The sequence below is a fragment of the Pinus tabuliformis genome, chromosome 9 (genome assembly GCF_031772625.1).
Source record: "Pinus tabuliformis cultivar Carrire ecotype Pingquan chromosome 9, CPIR1, whole genome shotgun sequence".
NCBI lineage: Eukaryota > Viridiplantae > Streptophyta > Pinopsida > Pinales > Pinaceae > Pinus > Pinus tabuliformis.
The window spans coordinates 930,126,779-930,150,304 of NC_142307.1; the positions used below are offsets into that span (position 1 = coordinate 930,126,779).

The 23,526-nt window shown below is 42.0% G+C and overlaps 1 pseudogene; it reads left to right on the forward strand.

Moving 5' to 3' along the window:
* Positions 1–329: 329 nt before the first annotated feature.
* On the forward strand, positions 330–23,183 carry LOC149151804 (uncharacterized; annotated as a pseudogene).
* The last annotated feature ends 343 nt before the right edge of the window (positions 23,184–23,526 follow it).

The following is a 23,526-nucleotide window of genomic DNA, read 5'->3' on the forward strand; positions in this document are numbered from 1 at the left end:
ATCTAACCTTCACATGGTGTTGCATGGTATAGGAGTTGTATAGGTGTTTTCTTTTCTATATATTATTCCCCTTTACGGGTTTTGTTGTTGGTAATTTCCCTCTTACCTCTGCTACTATTTTTATGATTTTTAGATGTGAATACAGGTGTGCCAACATTAGTATGTATAGTGAACTAAAAACATTATTATTAATAGCCTAAATAAAAATGCTAGAAGTTAAAGTGATATAGAAGATATTATTGTGGAACCAGAGTTGAAACATTTTTTTAACTGTATTTTATGATGGAGGGTTGGGGATGTAGATTGGTATGTTTTTGTTATGATTAATTATGCTAATATATTTCATCGAATTATATATAGATAAAAGGCTTGGTAGCCACTTGACAAACACACCTTTCATCATGCATCTAAGAATGAACTCAAATACAGTGCTACAATACCCTAATGAATTCAGATATGGTAATGGAGACCAATGCTCTAATGAATTTAGAGATAATAATAAGAACAAAAATTTTTCAAGGTTAATCAAAACTAAGAATCAATCAAATTTATGATCGATACATACAAATCCTAAGCATTGACCAAAGATCATATTCGACCTCTAATAGGCTACTCTTGTTCTTGCATAAATAAAACATTTTCTCAGATAATGTTGTAAATCAAGGTTATCCCCAATATATTCAAATTTTTGGGGTCATTTGGTCAATATTTGACTCTCATACTCATCTGTAATAGTAATCTCAGGTTGAGAAGTCACTTCTACCTTGAAAATTTTATCGATATTCTCAAACTCGCATCATGCTCTCTCTCTTTTGTCATCACCTTCCTGGGCTTCAAGGAATTTAGGATAATTTTCTCTAAATATCTCCACACAATTAGCTATAACCTTGGATCAGTTTGTACAAAATCAATCTCCCATGGTTGTGTCATTGATTCAAGGTGTTGAACCTCTATTTTCGTGGTTTAAAAGTCATTATTTTGATTATTAAAGCCTCATCACAACACTATCCTTCAGCCCTAACATAGCCTAAATTCATCCCTATCCCATTGACAATATGCTTAAGGTAAAAGTTATCTTTTAATGTTTGTTCCCCAATTTTTTTGCTAGATTAATGGGATATTAGAGATTGATTTTACTTGTGAGAAAATATTTTTGGTTGTGTTATATTCTTTCCACGACTAGCCTACGTAATTAACCTGGGGGTTAGAAGGGGGGTGGAGCCCCCCCTTTGTTGTGCCGATTGAATAGCGGGGGAAGTCACAGGGGGTTTGAGGGCTGCAGGTAAGCCCACTCTATGGGGTCTAGGGCAACGCCCTGGAAAATTTTGTTTTTTTACCCTATATTAGGTTGGGCGGACCTACCTATGGTTTATGCATGTTTTTCACACATGATTTTGGACGCAATGGTTTTTGGTCCATGGTTTTGGACACGATGGTTTTCGGTCCATGGTATTGGATGCTTCGACATGTATAGATATGTATTGTAACATTGAAAGGAAAATAATGAAAGTCAAGCTGGTAGTCCCGACTTTAGGATCCAAGGGAAAATCTTTGTGTGTATGTGTTTTATGTGTTATGCTCTCGGATTGTTTATTTTTTGTGTTTTAGAATTCATATGCAGGTAATTTCTATACAGGGTTAAAACCTACATTTGGTATTAGAGCCAAGTTTGGCTTCAAGGGGACGCCTTTGTTGCTGAGGGGTTTTGTTCGGGCCTGTGGTAGACCATGTTTAATGGGAGATCTGGAGGATCGATTCTGGTGGTGAAAGAAGATGGCAAGTAGTGGAAAGATAGAGATCGAGAAATTTAATGGTTAGAGTTTTGAGTTATGGAAAATCAAGATGGAGGATCTGTTGGTGGATAAAGATCAGTGGATCGCGGTAGATCTGGGTACTAAACCAACGAGAGAGTCTGATGAAGAATGGAAGAAGTTGGATCAGAAGGCAAAGAGCACAATACAATTGTGTGTCTTAGATTCAATATTGTTGAATGTATCAGGGGAAGCTACGACGAAGGCTTAGTGGGAAAAGTTAGGGACTTTGTACCAATCTAAGTCTCTGGTGAATAAATTGTTCCTACGGAAAAAGCTGTATAACCTGAGGATGAAATATGGAGACTCGATGATAGAGCATCTCAATGCATTTAATACTGTGGTAAGTCAGTCATTATCTGTTGATATTAAAATTTCAGATGAAGATAAGTGCATTAGTTTGTTGTTTTCTCTACCAGATTCGTGGGATAGTCTGGTTATTGCAATACGTAGCAATGCAACTGCCTTGCAGTTTGATGAAATAGTCTCATCCTTGCTGATGGAGGAGATGAGATGGAAAAATATGAAGAGCCAAAATTGGGATGCCTTGTCTGTATGAGGACGATCCTAGAATAGAAACAAAAATATGTCATTGAGTGGGAGACCTAAATCTAGAGGGAGATTTAAATCTCTAGGAAAACTTGTAAAGGTGGTGGCTGGAAATATGGAAAGGAAGGGCACTACAAAAGGGACTGTAAATCTAAAGCTCCTAGTAAAGGAAATGGATCTAATGATGCTCCTTCTACAGAGGTGAAAACCACCTCAGATGAAGGTGGGGATGTGTACTTGGCTTCTTCAAGTACACATGTAGACCATGAGGCATGGTTGACTGACTCAGGTGCATCCTTTCACTTCACTCCCCATAGAGAGTGGTTCTGCGAGTATGAGAAATATGATGGTGGTGATGTCTTCTTAAGGGGTGATAAGAAGGCTAGAATTGTTGGTCGTGGAAAATCATAGTTGAAGTTACAAGGTGGAAGGGTTAGAACACCTCTAAGTTTTCTTCATATTCCTACATTGGCCAGAAATCTGATTTCTGTAAGCAAGCTAGATGATGTGGGTGTAAAAACAGTGTTGGAGAAGGATAACTACAAGATGGTTTGGGGAGCACTGGTATTGATGCGGGAAGTTCGGATTGGAACTGTGTACAAGCTACAAGGTAGAACTGTTGTTGATGGGTGCAACAGCTCTGTGGTTCCTGAAAGTGGAGCAGAAAATCTGTAGTCTTTGGAGAGAAGACCATTTTGTGGCATCGAAGGCTTGGACATATTGGAGAGAAGGGCCTTCGAATACTTCATAGTAAAGGTATGAGTAATAGCTCTCTGGATTTTGATTTCTATGAATATTGTGTATATGGGAAGCAGAATCGGGTGAGTTTCACCTCTGGTGGTAAGAGGGTGAAACATATATTAGAGGTTGTGCATAGTGATGTGTTTGGACCTGTGAAGTTTCCATCACTGGGTAAGTTTGTGTACTATGTATCATTTATAGATGACTTCTCAAGGAATATGTGGATATATTTCCTTAAGAATAAAGCTGAAGTCTTTGATAGGTTTAAAGAATTTAAGTCTCTAGTGGAAAACTAGACAGAGAAGAAGATAAAGGTGTTAAGGACAGATAATGGTGGAGAGTTTTGCAGTAAGGAATTTGAAGAATTCTGTAAGAAGTGTGGCATAGCATGGCAGAAGACTACTCCATATACACCTCAGCAAAATCGAGTTGCAGAAAGAATGAACAATACATTGATGGAAAGGGCAAGAAGCATGCTCAGTGGTGTCGGGTTAGGACAAGAATTCTGGGCAAAGGCGGTGGAGACTGCATGTTACCTGGTCAACAAATCACCTTCATCAACATTGGAAGATAAGACTCCACAAGAGGTATGGGCTAGTAAGAAACCTTCTCTTTCACATATGAGGGTATTTGGATGTGATGCATGTGTACATGTTCCAAAGGAGAAAAGAACCAAGTTCGATAGTAAATCTGAAAAGTGCGTCTTTATTGGGTATAAGGATGGTTTAAAGGGTTATAAGCTTTGGAACCCAGTAACAAGGAAGGTTGTTTACAGTCGAGATGTGGTGTTCCGAGAGGTGAAAGATGTTATTAAACATGAAGTCCAACCATAGGAACCTGAGAAGATAGAGTTTGAGCTAGAGGCGGAAGAATCAGACTCTACAACAGAGGAGGAATCAAAAGATGAAGATCCACAAACTCCGGGTGTGAGAAGATCAGTTCGAGAAAGAATGTAGCCAGAAAGGTATAGTCCATCTACTTTCTATTCAAATTTTTCTTTATCTATTACTGATGATGATCCCAGAACTGTGAAGGAAGTAGTAGATTCAGAGGATGGCAAACTTTGGAAAGAGGACATGGTTGATGAAATGGCATCTTTGCACAAAAATGAGGCTTGGGATCTGGTGGAGTTGCTAACTGGAAGGAAACCCATTAGTAGCAAATGGGTGTTCAAGAAGAAGACAAATTCAGAAGGAAAAGTGGAGAAATACAAAGCTCGATTGGTAGCAAAAGGTTATACCCAAGTGCCGGGAATTGATTTTGGTGATATTTTTTCTCCTATTTCCAAGGTAGCTTCAATTAGATTACTTTTATCTGTTGTTGTTGCTTTTGATTTTGAGGTAGATCAGATGGATTTGAAGACAACATTTCTTCATGGGGATCTGGAAGAGGAAATCTACATGGAGCAACCTGAAGGCTTTGCGGTGAAGAGTAAGAAAGAATTGGTATGACAGTTAAAGAAGTCTCTGTATGGGTTAAAACAGTCACCAAGGATGTGGTATAAGAAATTTGATACATTTATACAGGGACTTGGCTTCATCAGAAGCAAAGCAGATCACTGTGTGTATTTTAAATTAATTGGTGACTGTGTTATTTATCTGGTCTTGTATGTGGATGATATGTTGTTGGTTGGAAATGACAAAGAAATTATCCAGGATTTGAAGAGCCATTTGCCCTCCAAATTCGACATGAAAGATCTTGGTGTTGCAAACTATATTTTGGGCATGGAAATTAAAAGAGATCAGACAAAGAGGAAGCTCTAGTTAAACCATAGGAAGTATGTTGAGACAATATTGCATAGGTTTAATATGCAAGATAGTAAAACGGTGAAGATTCCTATTCCTGTAGGTGTAAATTTATCTGCTAAACAGTGTCCCAAGACACAAGAAGAGGAAGAGGACATGTCCCATGTTCCATATGCAAGTGTAGTCGGTAGCCTGATGTATGCGATGGTATATACTATACCAGACATTGCACATGCAGTGGAAGTTGATGAGCCCCAATTTTTGGTACAATTTGGGCTCATTTGGCCTACTTGCTCTGCTCAAACCATTCATTTTTTATTGCTTATGCATTCATTTCTTGGTTTATTCGTGTTGTTTGTAGGAAGAAGGGTAGGCATTCTATCTACGTGACTAATGCATGATGCTTTCAGGTTTTTGGCATTAAAAGGGAGAAAAGACCACGAGAAAGGAGACAAGGAGACAATGAGGTGGCACTGCTAGTTTTTAGGAGAGGATGTCCACGGTCTTGAGGACCTTCCTCGTGATTCCCACCATAGCTCCGAGCTCCAATCCATCTCCCCACCGAGCTTAGAAGCAGCCAACTGTTCTACAGGAACAACAGTTATAACTGTTCTACAGGAACAGCAGTTATAACTGCCCTACAGGATCAGCAGTTTAACCTTCAGTTGGACAGCCGAGCTCCACAAATCAAGGACACCTGTTGGATGATCATTTTGCATAAATATTGAGGTCGTAGCCTTGGATAGAAGCTTTTTGAACTTTTGTATTACTCTTGTAATTGGGAAGTACGAGCTACAGCTCAGTTTTTGTTCCTTTTGTAAGCCAATTTTGGCATGTCATCAGACTTTCGTTTATGAATAAAGGCAGGAAGATTTTGATCTCATTCTGAGTTTCTAAGGGAGCTATAGCTCTCAGGTTAGGGCCCAACCTGAGAGCAATAGATCTCCTCGGTGTTGTAATGTTATTTGCATTTCGTTCCAGCACTTTGAGTTTTTACTTTAGCATGCAATTCGAATTTACAGTCTGTTAATTTAGTCTTTTTCATGAACTTAGATAGGATTAGTTTATGGTGATTTGCTTTCAGTTGCTTAGATTCGATAGGAGGATAGTTATAAATTATTGGAGCTCCAGCAAAAGGTTGTTAAGGCTCACTGCCATCTCTGTTAGGGATTGGGGTGCAGTCCATAACCAACCACCAAAAAGAAACGCAGTTCTTCTCACTTCCATGCAAGCTGCAACATAGACATTTTCGTTGAAGATCCATCCATGCACTTTTGACAGTAAACCATACTTCTACATTTCACTTCCATGCACGAGTTTCATTTCTTGGTTTTCCATTGCTGTTCATAGGTTTCATAGCACAGTTATCATAGGTTAATGAATTTCTCGTTTTTGGGTGCATAAGTCATTTGTTTCATTTACGCTGCTCCTTATCATTCCACTTCCTTCTTCTTCTTCTTGATCTCTCCTCAATCCACCTACTCAGCCTCTGTCCAACTCATCTACCCTCCAACTCATCCATTAATCACTTAGCTCCATTTACTTACACTTTCGTTGATCCCATCCTTCCAACCATCAAACCACTGCATGCACTTCTCCTCCATCTGATTTCTCTGCTCCTGAGCCATCCCCAGCTCCATCTCCATCTCACCTATCCTCCCACACCACTCCAACACTTCACCATCTCCCAAAACTTCCACGGCCAAACATCCTGTAGAATTGCACAGACTTCCTGTAGAAACCCCTGAGTTTCCTGTAGGATCCCCTGCAGACTTCCTGTAGAAGCCTGCAAACTTGGTTGCTGAGCATCTGAACGTGGTAGACTTCTGTGGACTGATGCTAGAGACCCTCTGGGACCTCCCCTAGCCATCCTGACCTTGCCCATGCTTTCCTTCCATTCCAACCGCTCCTGCACAACCAAACCCTAATCAAAAGCATCATCACAATAAATCCAACCACTTAATGAAAAAGTACAAAAACATGTCTTTTTAGATGCAAGTAGCTTAGATGCATGTATTTCAGTTCACTGCAAGTAATGGCATTAGTGGTAGTAGTTTCATTCACAGTTTTGCATTGTAAGGGTCTAGCTAGTCAAATTAGGGTTTACTAGGGTTTTCATGCTTTATTGGCTTTCAGTTTCTTTTTGCAATTAGACTAGTCTCCTTTGAGTTAGCTTTCGTCCATCATTCATAAAGCTTCTTCTGTGAGCCTATAGAAGTTGGCTTGAGCCCTAGTGGACTTGTGCCAGCTGACCAAGTGACAGCTGCGACAAGAGCTAGTACTTGTGCATACAGCACCGTCGCTTCCAAGTTTGTACGAACTACCGGGTTGATAAAATTAGAGATAGGGAGCCCCAGGAGTTGTAGCATTATTGCTACAATACTGGAGCCCACCATCTTTTTGGCGCCGTTGCCGGGGAAGCGTCAGAGTATTAGTAATTGTTGCTTTTCTTCTACTTCCTTACTCTTGCCTTCTGCTAAGTAGTTTACTTCATTTCCATTCTGCAAAAGTAGCATAGCATTTCCTGCTTTCATAGATTAGCATTTCCTGCTTTCATAGATTAGCATTTCCTGCTTTCCTAGATTAGCATTTCCTTTCTGCAAGCGTAGACTAGCATTTCCATTCTTGCAATTTCCTTTGAGCAAAGTAGATTAGTTCTTTCCTGCTTTCAGTTTAATTTCGCATCTTTCATAGTTAGTTGTAGATCAATCTGTCTCAGTTTTGCAGGTACCAAAAGAAAAGCAAAGCAAAATCAATCAAAAGAAAAAGAAAGTCTTTTCCATTTCATGCCTCGTAGGAACCGAGATAGATCAAGCAAATTCCTACCAAACACCCCCACCACATCACTAAGTCACCCTTCTCTCTTCTTTGGTGACAGTGACCCAGAAGAACCTATAGGTGAACATCCTGAGATATCCAAAGACCCTATAGTAGAAGAAGAGTTAGAGACCACTCCATCTGAAGCTATGGCTGACAATAGAAGAGAAGATGAGAGAATAGAAGGTGCCTTCCCCATCCGAGAGACCAATGGAGAGATGAAAATGAAGAACATTAGCCCCTCCGCCTTACCTCACTTCCATGGGCTGACCACTGAAGATCCGGATACCTTCCTGTTTGAGTTTTCTGTCCTTTGTAGAACCTATGACTATACTGAAGATGAGCAAAAGTTGAAACTTTTCCCTTCCACTCTTAAGGATGCAGCACTACGCTGGTTCATGGGCTTACCTGGGAATAGTATCACCACTTGGGCTCAGATGCAGCAAGCTTTCAATACCAAGTACCGGGATTACTGTAGGTCCAAGGAAACAAAGGGGGAAATCTTTCGGATGTCCATGGGAAATGATGAGTCCTTAGAGGATTATGAGGAGAGGTTCCAACTAAGCTATAAGCGGGCCAGGTGCACACTTGACCCTGAATCCCTCAAGTTGGTCCTGCTCCGAGGAGTCCCTGAAGACCTCTTAGATACCCTTCACATGTTAGCTGGGGGGGACATTTACCAACTGCCTTATGAGGACATCAAGACTGTGTTTAGAAACCACTCCAGGGCAGCTCGGAAACGAGGTAGAGGAAACCACCTCTCAACTAGTGTCCCTTTCTCCAAACATGAGCTTGCAAATCAATTAGAAGATCTTAAGAGTGAGGTGAGACAAACCATTGCCATGCAGCTTGACACATTCAGGATTCAGCAAAAGAAAGAAGAGGCTGAGAGAGCCTTGGCTGTCTTCTGCCCTAGGTGCACAAGGAGGCACCCTAAGAACGAATGTCCATTGCATTCGGTTGAAGTGTGTTTCGTTTGTGAGGAGGACCATCCCACAAATCAGTGTCCAACCTTACCTGGGTTTAAAGCCATGTACCAAGGGACAGAAGCTCCCACAGAGCCTCTCTATTACCTCAACCAAAGGAGGCCACAGGGATCTAGACCTTATCAGCAGGGGATGCAAGGGGCATCTCAAGCTTATTACAGCCCCAACCAATCGACTCCTATGCCTTCCTGGGGTCCCCCTGCTCATCCTTCATGGTCCATGCCTCCTCCATGGTCTTATCCACCTCAGTACCCCACTCAACCTACTTCTCATTCATATCACTCACATGCCCAGCCACAGCCTCAATGGAATGCACCTCAGTCGGGGTGGAGGCCCCAATACAACACTCCTCCTGCCATCTTGCCTCCACCACCAGTTCAACCTCAGCCATTACCTCCTGCTCCTCCAAGGCAACCTCAAATGCCTGCTCAACCGAACCCGAACCCCAACAATAGACAGGCCCAGCAGGTATACACTGGGGAAACCTCATGCCCTACCTATGCTGTGGAGATCCAGGAGATCAATCTTCGATCTGGAAAGACTCTACCAGATCGCCAACCTCCTCCCCCAGAGGATGAGGAAGATAAACAGGAAAGTGAACCAAAGGCTATTCCACCCTTTCCTGAGAGACTAACAGCCACCACACAACCCAACCCAGAGGAGGATGAGCTTCTGGGTGAGCTCAAGCAGTTGTGTGTAAAAATACCACTTCTCCAAGCCATCAAGGATGTGCCAATATACAACAAGTTGGTTAAGGAGAAGTGTTTCAAACACCCAGGCAGACGGAAGAAAGATGCCTCAACTATCAATGTCATAGGACAACTGTCTGACCTTATGTTAGGACAAGTCATCTGCCCAAAGTACCTAGATCCTGGAAGTCCTGTAGTAGATGTTCACATCAATGGCACCATTATACCTCACACCTTGATTGATCTGGGGGCTGCCATTAATGTGATGACCAGGGATACCATGCTTAAGCTTAATCTTCAGGGTTCCTTGAGGAAGACCTCGACAGTACTGCAATTAGCAGATCGCTCCACCGTGACTCCCGAAGGGATTGTGGAGGATGTCTTGGTCTCTATTGACTCTTGGGAATACCCTGCAGACTTCCTGGTTCTGCAACCAAAGGCCAAGCTTACTGGATATCCTCTCATTTTGGGAAGGCCTTGGTTAGCTACTGCAGATGCTTACATAAGTTGTCGTGCAGGAAACATGACCATCAAAAATGGTCCCATGTCCAAGCAGCTAGTCCTATACCCTCCTGCCCAACCCTCCTTAGAGCATGACTTACCACTCTGGTTGGAAGAAGGAGAGGAAGACGAGGTGTACTCAGCACCTCTGTGCACCTTAGATACCACTAGAAGAGACCCCCCAACCGAGGATGACTTGATCGAGACCTTGATCCAGAATCCACCTTCCAGTGCACTACCCTTAGAGAAATTGGTGGAGGATGCCCAAGCTAGCACCCTAGTGGATCTTTGTACAACCAACCCTGTTACTCCCAGAGTCAAGAATGTGGAGTTCGGCCCTGAGAAAGCATTGAAGATCAGCTCCTCCCTATCTCCTTCCCAGGAAAAGGAGCTGTGTAGTCTGTTGGCCAATCACCTAGATGCTTTTGCTTGGAGCTATAAGGAAATGAAAGGAGTCCATCCTTCGGTCTGTACCCATCATATATACATCAAAGAGGATTGTAAACCGGTTAGGCAACCTCAGAGGAGAATGAATCCAGCCCTTAAGGACATTGTCAAGGAAGAATTGCAAAAACTGTTGGATGCCGGATTCATCTACCCCATCTCAGATAGTGAATGGGTGTCCCCTCTAGTGTTGGTTCCCAAGAAAAATGGGAAATGGAGAATCTGTGTGGACTACCGAGAACTGAACAAAGCTACCAAGAAGGACCATTTCCCTCTACCTTTCATAGATCAAGTGTTGGATGGACTGGCAGGAAAGAAGTTCTTCTCTTTCCTGGATGGGTTTAGCGGGTACAACCAAATCCAAATCAGCCCGGAAGACCAAGATAAGACCACCTTCACTTGTCCTTGGGGTACCTTTGCCTATCGAGTCCTTCCCTTTGGGCTATGCAATGCTCCTGCTACCTTTCAGAGAGCTGTCTTGAGCATCTTCTCGGAGCTGGTCCATGATGCAGTAGAAATCTATATGGATGACTTTACTCCTTATGGGGCCAACTTCCAGGAAGCATTGTCCAACCTGGGAAAAGTCCTAACCAAATGCACCGAGATGAACTTGTCCCTTAGTCCTGAAAAATGTGAATTCCTAATGACTGAAGGGACCGTGCTAGGCCATACCATTTCTTGCCAAGGATTGCAGGTGGATCCTAACAAAATTGCTCTCATCAAAGAGGGTTCCACCTCCTCAAAAGGTAAGGGATGTCCGGAGTTTCTTGGGATTAGCAGGATACTACCGGAGATTCATTAAAGATTTCAGCAAGCTAGCCTCGCCATTGTTTGGCCTGTTGGCAAAAGATGTGGAGTTTAATTGGACTGACGATTGTCAGAGGGCTTTAAATGAATTAAAGGACAAGTTGGTGTCAGCCCCAATCCTGAGAGGTCCAAACTGGGCCCTACCTTTCCACATCCACACTGATGCCTCGAACAAAGCCATAGGTGCAGCTTTAGGACAAGTTGAGCAAAAACTTCCATATGCCATTTACTTTGTTAGCAAAAACTTGTCCAAAGCTGAGCTGAATTACACTGTAACCGAGAAAGAATTCTTGGCTGTGGTCCATGCATTGAACAAGTTCCGACATTATATTACTGGTTACCAGACCTTTGTACATACTGACCATGCTGCTATTAGATATTTAATGAATAAACCAGATGTGAATGCTCGTATTATTAGATGGTTACTTTTATTGCAGCAGTTTGATTTGACCATTGTTGACAAACCAGGTAGAGAAAATGTTGTTGCTGACTTTTTATCTAGATTGGATTTGTCTGCAGATGAGGATGGAACAGTGGATGACCAGATGCCTGATGAACATCTGTTTGCTATTTCAGTACTCTCTCCATGGTTTTCTGATATAGCAAACTATCTTGTTTCAGCACAGTTCCCTCCACAACTATCTTCCAGAGAGAAGAGCAGAATCATCAGAAAAAGTGCCTCATTTACTTGGATCGGGGGCAATCTGTTCAAGCTTGGCCCCGATCAGATCTTAAGGCGTTGTGTAAGGGAGGAGGAAGTCTTTGATATCCTCCTCACTTGTCATGATGGGCCTTGTGGAGGACATTTTGCAGCAAAGAGAACTGCCTTAAAATCCTGCAGGCAGGCTACTATTGGCCCACACTTCATCAAGATGTCAGAAGATATGTCAGTCAGTGTGACCAATGCCAAAGAATGGGGAAACCGACCCAAAGGGATGAGATGCCTCTCCAACCTCAAGTGACTCTTGAGCCATTTGAGAAGTGGGGCATGGACTTTGTGGGCCCAATCAACCCCTCTTCGAGGCAAAGGACTTACATCATTGTGTGTACTGACTATTTGACAAAGTGGGCAGAGACCAAAGCAATCAAAGCAGCAACAGAAGAAAAGGTGGCCGAGTTCCTAAGAGAGAACATCTTCTATAAGTTTGGCTATCCAAGAGAGCTGGTCACCGATCAAGGGAGCCAGTTCACCTCCAACTGGTTGAAGATCTCCTAGCTCATCACAAGATCAAGCATAGGACTTCCACCCCTTATCACCCTCAAGCAAATGGGCAGGTGGAAGTCACCAATAGAGCATTAGAAGGGATCTTGACTAAGGTGGTGAGCAGCAGCAGAAAGGACTGGGCAGATCGCCTGGTTGAAGCCACATGGGCTTACAACACCACTTGGAAGACCACCACCGGCTTCACACCGTATGAGCTGGTCTATGGGAAGAGAGCTTTGCTGTCCATTGAGTTTGAATACAACACTTTGAGGATGGCAGCTCAGCTGGACCTAGATCTCAGCCATGCACAACAAGAAAGGCTACTGCAGCTGAATGGACTGGATGAGCACCGAATGCAGGCCCTCCTTCACTCAGAAGTGGTTCAACTTCAGAGAAAGGTGTGGCATGACCAACATCTCCATGACAAGCAATTTCAGCCGGGAGATTGGGCTTTGTTGTATGACTCCAGATACAAAGATTTCAAGGGGAAGTTGAGAACCAGATGGCTAGGACCATATGCAGTGGAGAAATGCCATGACAATGGATCTGTCCTCATTCGAACCATTGATGAGGAAGCCATTCCCATGCTTGTCAATGGGCATCGTTTGAAGATCTACAGGAGACCTCTCTCAAGACAAGAGTTCATCAAAACTATGGAGAAATCTGTATTGGTCATAGAGAAGGGTTCTGCCTCTGCTTTTGGCATACCCTGAGGGATATGAAAAAAAAAGAAAAAAAGAAAAGAAAAAAAAAAAAAAAAATAAAGATCCTTGGGTGAAAACCTCTCTGAGGCGCCCAAGGCAGGTAGTAGGGGTGAAAACCTCATTGAGGCGCCCCTATTGTCTTTCAAAAAAAAAAAAAAAGAGAAAAGGTGAAAAAGATCCTTGAGTGAAAACCTCTCTGAGGCGCTCAGGGCAGATGGCACGGGTGAAAACCTCTTTGAGGCGCCCCTGTTATCTTTCAAAAAAAAAAACAATAAGCAAAATATGGTAAAATTGCATGCAGGTTGCAGATGTTCTATGGAGGAGAGGAAGCCCTTCAACTCAAAGCCAAGGGTCCTTATCATGCTGTCAAGGAACCTCACCAGCACCTCCTCCAAGGGTACCCATGTTTTTTCAAGGTATGTGCAATTTTATCATGGTTTGAATCTTCTACAGGAAGATGTTGTCTTTCTACAGGAAGATGCAGTCTTTCTACAGGAAGGCGCGGATTTTCTACAGGAAAGTACAGACTTTCTACAGGAAGGCCGAACTTTCTACAGGAAGCTCTGTGTTCTACAGGAAACTTCCTGTAGGAGTTTTGGACGGCCAGAATTCATCTTAAAAGGAGATTTAGCGACTATGGATTGGTTTGGATGCATGCAAGCCTCTGTTGGCACCCTTGCACATTGCTGTCACCTTGCTCCACCATCCTTGTCGACATGCGACCAAGTCCCTGCACCAACAAACAAGATCGATGAGTTCTCGCGGAAAAGCCATTTTCAAAGTTAAACAAATGCTGGGATCTCATACCGCAGGCATCAAGAGCTCCGGGAATGTGATTGAAAGGCCAGAACCTCCGTCGTGCAGCATGCACCCAAGGAGAAAGGACTGTTACAAGACACCTCGCGGGAATCCTGTAACAGTTCAACCTGCTCGAGTGGATACCATTCACAGCACCGCCATCTGAAATGAAACGCGGGCGCATGCAAGCAAAACATCCACTCCATCGTTGGCAGCCTGTAACCACGAGCCTCCGGGTCTGTGTAAGTCGCATGCAGCAGGTAGATCCACTCACCATCGTCCAAGAACTGGAAAAATCGTGTGCAGCCACGCAGGTAAGTGTCTCAACCCTTCCTTCCATCAAATCGCATGAATTTTACTTCGAAATTGTTTGCATAGCGTAAAATTGAATGGTTGAGCGACCGTATGGCCAGTCGACTGGCCATGTCGGCTAGTTAAAGTGTAATTGGAAGTTTAGGTGGCGGCCACAACAAAGAGAATGAGCGGCACGCACGTGAGAACACTCCCGTCAGAAGCATGAGTTTAACAAGAAAAGGCGGCAACAAATCTGTGGGAATGGATGCGGCAGCAAGTGAATACGCAGGCGAATGATGGATGACGTCACCCAACGGTCCGGCGGGGACAGCTCATCCCCCGCGCCATGGATTGCGCCGATTCAAAATCTAATCGGCTAGATCATGCGCATGCATTTATCATCCAACACTTCAAACTCGGGTGGCTATTCTGATCTCCTCTGCACTTTGATAGGCGAGCTGTTGGCTACCAGAACGCCGGTGAAGCACACCTTGAACGCGGGCCAACTACAGTCCTCCCCGAGAATTGCGCACTGCTTCTACAGGAACGCAGTTCTACAGGAACGCAGTCTTCTACAGGGAAGCGGGTGCCTCACGAAAAAGGTGGCCAATTAAAGAGATAACCTTGAACTCTTCATGCAACTGGTTAGTAAAAGTGGCAAGACCATCGTCCACAGTCGGGTCATAAAGATATTGGTGGAATTGTTGTTTGCTGTGCCTATGCTGTCGTTCTATAGGATGTCAGTTTAGGTAGACCGTGTTGAATTTTGTGGGTTATATGCATGCTCCGCCTTAATAGACCAAATATCTTTTGCATTTGCCACCTTTAATTAAAACGACCGTGTTCATCATGCCGGGTGGGTTTATAAGACAGGAACCCACTCATTCAACCAAACTAAGGGAAAACCCGGCAGTGGTAGAGCTCTTCACCAGAGCACAATGGATGCCTTTTTGTGATAAGCTGCAGGGCTACGATGATGAAGTGGCCGAAGAATTCTTGCAGGCTCTGAAGCCTAAATCTTAGACAGTGGCCACAGTGAACTTTAGAGGTCTAAGCCTCAAGCTCACCCAGAACATATCAGTCGGATCACAGAACTTCCTATGGGTCTGCCGTGGGATAAAGAGGAGAGAAAGCTGAGTCAGCAGGCAAAGAAAGAATTCTTTCCACCTGAGGAAGAATTCTCGGAGGACAAAAATGGGGTGTGAAGAACGAGCCTGTTTCCACCTTGGAATGAAGTCAGTTTGCAAATCATGAAATATATTACTTTGAAGGTCGTTTCAGCATCGTGTATGCATATCACTTTTGGCTGCTCACTAAGTTGAGGCACTGAATTGACCTTCCTGTAGAACAAAAACTGAGCATCCCTTATTACCTCTTGCAGTCTCTAATGGAGTGTGCTACAAAGCTGAAAGAGGGTATACCAGATCAGATAGCCCACCATGGGTTGATCAAGCTTCTTGTGGAAGATGAATTGCACTCATATAAGGTCCCCCTCTCATGGGAATCCTTCCGGAATTTGACAAAAGATGGGGACATTTAGATGTTGATCGAAGAAACGGGCTCCTCCAGCAGTGAGGAACAAGAAGCAGTGGTCGAGAGACAGAGAGAAGAAGGCCAAGAGACCCCGAAAATAGTACAGAAGAGAGAACAAAGGAAGAAGCATGAGGAAAAGGAGGACAAAGAAAAAGGTGGCACACCAATCCTGTCAGCAAGGGAAAAGAGGATGAAGAGCAGAATGGACAAAGCTGAGGTGGTCCACGTCAGCCCAAGTACCTCAACAGCACCTGCAACCAAAGCAAAAAGTAAAACTCAGGCAGGCAAGCAAGCAGAGGTGGAGACACCTGTGTCTACAGGAAAGCAAAAACAGGCTTCTACAGGAAGCCCGAAGACAGAGACAAGGGCTTCTACAGGAAGCCCGAAATTGGAAAAAGGGCCTCCTACAGGAAGCCCGAAAGTCATTGAGAAACAGGCTCCTACAGGAAGCCTGAAGACAGAAAAAGGGCCCTCCACAGGAAGCCCGAAGACTACCAAAGCAGGGACTTCTGCAGGAAGCCCGGGAGTGGCTAAAGTCGAGTCTTCTATAGGGAGCCCAAAAGCGGGAAAGAAAGAATCTTCCACAGGAGGCTCGGAAGTGGGCAAAGCAGGGTCTTCTACAGGAAGCCCGAAATATGAAAAGGAGGGGCCCTCTACAAGGAGCTCTGAGAGAGCAAAACGCAAGAAAGAGAAGGCTGGTATTCTAGAAAAGGAGGCAGCAGCGGCGCTGGCCGCCCTCAGTACACCTCCAAAGCCAAAGGAGAAGAGAGAGAGGGAGACCCCTCTACCATCTGAAGCCAGGAGAAGCAAGAGGATAACCACGGGAAAGCCACAGCCTCCACCCGGCAGCCAAACCATTTTAGGGGATGTCCCTACTTCACCCAGTGCAAGAACCCCCTCTAAAACAGCAGCCACCCCCGAGAAAGGGAGCCCAAAAATAACTTCCTGGACACGAAAAATAGGCCAATCGCCTTCCGAAGCCCGGCTCAAGGAAATAGGAAAGGGGGAAGAAGCATCACCTTCGTCACCACCAGGGGCAGCAAAGGCAGGGCCGCCAAAAACGGGAAAGGAAGAAGCGCCACCCTCGGCAGAAAAGGCAAGGCCACCAAAAACAGGAAAGGAAAAGCATGCTCCGGGCTCTAGTTCTCGGCCAAAGACGAGGAGCCAGGGCAAAGTTGCTCAAGGATGAGCAAATAGTTTAGCTGGGGGGTGATGATGAGCCCCAATTTTTGGTACAATTTGGGCTCATTTGGCCTACTTGCTCTGCTCAAACCATTCATTTTTTATTGCTTATGCATTCATTTCTTGGTTTATTCGTGTTGTTTGTAGGAAGAAGGGTAGGCATTCTATCTACGTGACTAATGCATGATGCTTTCAGGTTTTTGGCATTAAAAGGGAGAAAAAACCACGAGAAAGGAGACAAGGAGACAATGAGGTGGCACTGCTGGTTTTTAGGAGAGGATGTCCACGGTCTTGAGGACCTTCCTCGTGATTCCCACCATAGCTCCGAGCTCCAATCCATCTCCCCACCGAGCTTAGAAGCAACCAACTGTTCTACAGGAACAACAGTTATAACTGTTCTACAGGAACAGCAGTTATAACTGCCCTACAGGATCAGCAGTTTAACCTTCAGTTGGACAGCCGAGCTCCACAAATCAAGGACACTTGTTGGATGATCATTTTGCATAAATACTGAGGCCGTAGCCTTGGATAGAAGCTTTTTGAACTTTTGTATTACTCTTGTAATTGGGAAGTACGAGCTACAGCTCGGTTTTTGTTCCTTTTGTAAGCCAATTTTGGCATGTCATCAGACTTTCGTTTATGAATAAAGGCAGGGAGATTTTGATCTCATTCTGAGTTTCTAAGGGAGCTATAGCTCTCAGGTTAGGGCCCAACCTGAGAGCAATATATCTCCTCGGTGTTGTAATGTTATTTGCATTTCGTTCCAGCACTTTGAGTTTTTACTTTAGCATGCAATTCAAATTTACAGTCTGTTAATTTAGTCTTTTTCATGAGCTTAGATAGGATTAGTTTATGGTGATTTTCTTTCAGTTGCTTAGATTCGATAGGAGGATAGTTATAAATTATTGGAGCTCCAGCAAAAGGTTGTTAAGGCTCACTGCCATCTCTGTTAGGGATTGGGGTGCAGTGCATAATAAACCACCAAAAAGAAACGCAGTTCTTCTCACTTTCATGCAAGCTGCAACATAGACATTTTCGTTGAAGATCCATCCATGCACTTTTGACAGTAAACCATCTTCTACATTTCACTTCCATGCACGAGTTTCATTTCATGGTTTTCCATTGCTGTTCATAGGTTTCATAGCACAGTTATCATAGGTTAATGAATTTCTCGTTTTTTGGTGCATAAGTCATTTGTTTCATTTACGCTGCTCCTTATCATTCCACTTCCTTCTTCTTCTTCTTGATCTCTCCTCAATCCACCTACTCAGCCTCTGTCCAACTCATCTACCCTCCAACTCATCCATTAATCACTTAGCTCCATTTACTTACACTTTCGTTGATCCCATCCTTCCAACCATCAAACCACTGCATGCACTTCTCCTCCATCTGATTTCTCTGCTCCTGAGCCATCACCAGCTCCATCTCCATCTAACTTATCCTCCCACACCACTCCAACACTTCACCATCTCCCAAAACTTCCACGGCCAAACATCTTGTAGAATTGCACAGACTTCCTGTAGAAACCCCTGAGTTTCCTGTAGGATCCCCTACAGACTTCCTGTAGAAGCCTGCAAACTCGATTGCTGAGCATCCGAACGTGGTAGACTTCTGTGGACTGATGCTAGAGACCCTCTGGGACCTCCCCTAGCCCTCCTGACCTTGCCCATGCTTTCCTTCCATTCCAACCGCTCCTGCACAACCAAACCCTAATCAAAAGCATCATCACAATAAATCCAACCACTTAATGAAAAAGTACAAAAACATGACTTTTCAGATGCAAGTAGCTTAGATGCATGTATTTCAATTCACTGCAAGTAATGGCATTAGTGGTAGTAGTTTCATTCACAGTTTTGCATTGTAAGGGTCTAGCTAGTCAAATTAGGGTTTACTAGGGTTTTCATGCTTTATTGGCTTTCAGTTTCTTTTTGCAATTAGACTAGTCTCCTTTGAGTTAGCTTTCGTCCATCATTCATAAAGCTTCTTCTGTGAGCCTATAGAAGTTGGCTTGAGCCCTAGCGGACTTGTGCCAGCTGACCAAGTGACAGCTGCGACAAGAGCTAGTACTTGTGCATACAGCACCGTCGCTTCCAAGTTTGTACGAACTACCAGGTTGATAAAATTAGAGATAGGGAGCCCCAGGAGTTGTAGCATTATTGCTACAATACTGGAGCCCACCAGAAGTATTGAGCAGGTTTATGTCAAAACCATGGAAAGAGCATTGGACAGCAGTGAAGTGGGTTTTCAAGTATTTGCGTGGCACTAGTGATTATGGTTTGTGCTACCAAGGAAGACCAGGATTGGATAGAGTGTTGGATATTCGTGGCTTTATTGATGCAAACTGGGCTAGAGATCTAGATTAGAGAGGATCTACAAGTGGGTATGTGTTTAACCTATTTGGTGGTGCATTCAGTTGTATGAGTAAGAAACAATCTATAGTGGCACTATCAACTACAGAGGAAGAATACATGACAGCCACTCATGCAAGCAAGGAGGCAGTTTGGTTGCAGAGATTCTGTTCGAGAATGGGGTTAGTACAGGGAGGTATAAGGATAGACTTTGATAGCCAAAGTGAAATTTTCTTGGCAAAGAACCCTGCATATCATTCAAAGACAAAGCACATTGATGTTTAGTATCATTTTGTGAGGGATATGATAGAAGACAAAAAGGTGTTGTTGGTAAAGGTGGACACTTTGAAGAATACTTGAGATGCATTGACAAAATCTGTGAGCTCTGAGAAGTTCTCTTGGTGTAGATAAACAATGGGCATTGCAGGGCTAGATAAATTACTAAGCTCTCTTGTGCCCCCCTGTGGAAAGAAAACAACAAGTAGGATAATGTTGGGTTGTGTTATATTCTTTCCACAACTAGTCCATGTAATTAACGAGGGGGTTAGATGGGGGGCGGAGCCCCCCCTTCGTTGCGCCGATTACATAGTGGGGGGAGTCACAGGGGGTTTGAGGGGTGCAAGCAACCACACTCTATGGGGTCTAGGATTTTTGGGCCCTATATTAGGTTGCACGGACCTACCTATGGTTTTGTGCATGTTTTTCACACATGATTTTGGACGCGATGGCTTTTAGTCCACGGTTTTGGACGCGATGGTTTTCGGTCCATGTTATTGGATGCTTCGGCATGTATAAATATGTATTGTAACATTGAAAGGAAAATAATGAAAAATCAAGTTGGTAGTCCCGGTTTTGGGATCCAGGGGAAAATCTCCTTGTGTATGTGTTTTATGTGTTATGCTCTTGCATTGTTTATTTTTTGTGTTTTAGAATTCGTATGCAGGTAATTTCTGTACAGGGTTAAAACCTACAAATATTAGCCTTTTGTATATTGTCGCCCTTTTTGGTCAATGCTTGTATTCAGGGCTTGGTCATATGGAGTCATCAAACTATAACCCAATTAGTTTGGGAAGTTGGATCGAGATCATTCCATGGAGGATTGAACTCAACAAGAATTGATACAAACAAGAACGATTTGCTAAACATGGACACCAGGATTTGAACCTCAAACTACCAAGGATGTGTATCAAGGCTTTTTTCTAGATTTTGTTTGAAATATATGTTTGGACAACTGCTTCAAAGAAAACAACGTAGTATATCACCCTTTGATCCTATAGATCAAAAGATTGATCTTATCAATTAGTTAGGATTTTCTCCTATATATTATGCATCGAACTCTGTAAAAACGAAGTGTGAGATAAAGTTATGTTGTTGTGAGACTACTATAACACAAACTCATATTATCTTCTTACTAGTATTAGTTATTTTTTCTATGTCTTTGGCATGAGAACGTAATTGTGGAATCCCTTCTTCTGGTTAATGGAAATATTTCTTTGATTGTTGGTGCACTTCATGGTGTGATTACAACTTAATAGTGTCTCTTCCTCGACTAGCAAGGGACCACCACTCCAGATTGAAAGAACCTCTTGTATCCTATCTCATTTTATTCATTTCATTGTAGTTTGTTTCTTTTTTTTAACTCATAATGATATCTCATTGGTAAATAATTAGGCTACGAATTCCTTGTGGCAGAGTATATTCCTTTGGAATTGCTATTATTATCTTTTGTTTGGATGACTAGAAATATTTGATTTTGATATATGGTGATAAATTTTCAGTTGAATGTTAATGAACTATGGTGATTTAGAATAAATGACATAAAACCCTATTGAAAATCATCAATACTCGTGACATAGCTAGAAGTTGTTCTTATATTTCCATTTGAAATCTTGGAAATCATAATTGCATTGTTCTTTGAAGTTCTAGAAGTTATAGTTGCTCATTGCATTTCTTTCTAGAACTCTGGAAGTTATAGATGTTTGTAACCTTGCTCTTTGAAGTTATAAGCATCATACTAGATTTTGGTATTGTTAATTGAAGTTTTGAAATCCATAACTATTTAAGGTTCATTGTTATTCAAAGTGGAATAGATCACTCTGCCCCTCCGCTTCTTTTACATTACTTTTTACATATCAAACTCTAGTTTCGAGAATTGAATATTGTATTTTAAATCCCTGTTACAAATTATTGGTACCTTAGTCCAACAACACATTGAAACTATGAATTAAATCAACCCTACACTAGTCATAAGCACACACACATTAGTTTAAAACATACCCTTATACTCTTGTCAATGTGTGTATTTACACATCAACATGATTAATTGATTGTATAAACTTTTATGTGACCTAGGGTTAAGATATTTTTCATGAATTAAAAATATTGTGGCATATTAAAGGCTAGAATGTTATTGTACCTTGATATCCCTTAGAAAAACAGAGAAGACATCATTATTCTTGTGTTAATCGCAACTCATACAAACTCACTAGGACTTACTATATGTGCATAGTAATTCACAGTGAATTGCTTTACCTTTGGTAACTATCTTGATGATTGGTTACAAACACAATAACATATTGTATCTTTTTTAACATTGGTGATTGGTTACACATACAATAGCACATTGAAGCTTGTTAAATATAACTCTAATTTCATGAACAATATACTAATTCATAACAATAGTCATTGGAAAAAGTAGTGAAGACATGTTTTAAGTGTAGATTTGAGCCATTCGATCCTTTTTATGAAAATATGGTTTTATTAGGGTTTTTATTTCACACTTGGGTTTGGTCACCATATAGTTAGGTTATTGCACCATTATATTAGTTCATTGCACAGTTGGAACAGGTCATTGCATCCACTAGTGAAATCACCATCTCATTTTAATTTATCTTAAACTTTAAATAATATAGGTTATGATTTGATTGTTTTTGTATGGCTATGGTTAACATGGGATTATTTTAATTGTGCAACTAAAGAAATTTGTTCTCTCAAAGGAAACAACCATTCACATTACAACAACACTTGACCAGTGTTGAGGAATCTATAGTGAGATCGGCCAAGGACAAATTTTAGGTTGGAACGAGAGCATTGTGGGAAGTTAGGAACCCCATAAGAGCTACCATTGCACATGGATTGAATTCTCCATGTGTAATAGCATTGTGCCTCCTCATTGATTTCACTTCTTACATATCATTTGTAATCACTGAATCTTGTTTCTCTTATATTTGATCCTTTTTAGATGTAATACATTGATACAGACACAGAGTAGTCTTGTAAGAAGTCAAATATGACTAAAAGAAACTCAAGTGAATTTCCCCCTTCTAGGTTTCATTTCACTTTGTCTCATCTTCTGTGCATTGCATTATCCTTTCTAGTGAGATCATGAACACTGGTTTGACCCAGTGAAAGACTACTCCAACATTACAAGTGGGAAATATATACAATAGAAGAACATCCCATAGTCAAATTTTATTTTTTTTTGGTTGTTTGATTTTGATTAATAGTTGGTTTGTGAAGTTTTGATTAGGTTATTAGGGTTTCTAGGTTTAATTTCCATCACCTAAATAGATTGTGTACACAACTCATAAGATTATGACCTGGATTGACAATAGGGCATTTTGATTCTTATTAAGTTATCCCAACACAAGTATTGCAACATAACTATGATCTTGGTGAATACAATTTATTGATTTTTATCCCTCAAACACCTATAAATCTTGCCTCAAGTGGTTTTTTTGCAAACAGATGGAGCTCGATTAACAAGGAGCATACCAGTGCAACAATTGATACTAAGAATCATTGCATTGGGAATTTTGAAACTTGAATGCTAAGCTTATTTCTAATTTTTTACAGCAAAGGCTCTCAAGGTGCAAGTCCACAAGATTTTCGGTATATAATTGACTTAATGCACAAATCCTTTGATGGAAAAACAAAGTAATCCCATGTTGTCCCTATGGAAGGCCAGTATGGAAGCAATCAATTTTCAGATTACCCATTAGTAAGGTCATATCATTAATCAATGTTTTAACCACACAGATGATGTAATATCTTCAATTCTCAATTTATTTTTTCCTTATTATGCAAATTCAACTTAACTTTGATGGCATAAATTTTAAATCATTTGTATGTCTACAAAAAGGATTTTAGTTCATGTGATCAAAATTATTGGCATTTTTTTTCATATGGTAGATATCATTTAGATTTTCTTCCTTATCTCTAGTCTTTATCGTTGTTTGGATTCTAAAATGTCCTAGAGGGGGCTAAAAATCATGTGTCCCAAGTTTATGATTTTTTAATATTCTTTTCTCTAATTAGCCTATTCTTTTTGTTATAGAGGTACTTTGACTTGCTCAGTCTCCTATCAAATTGGT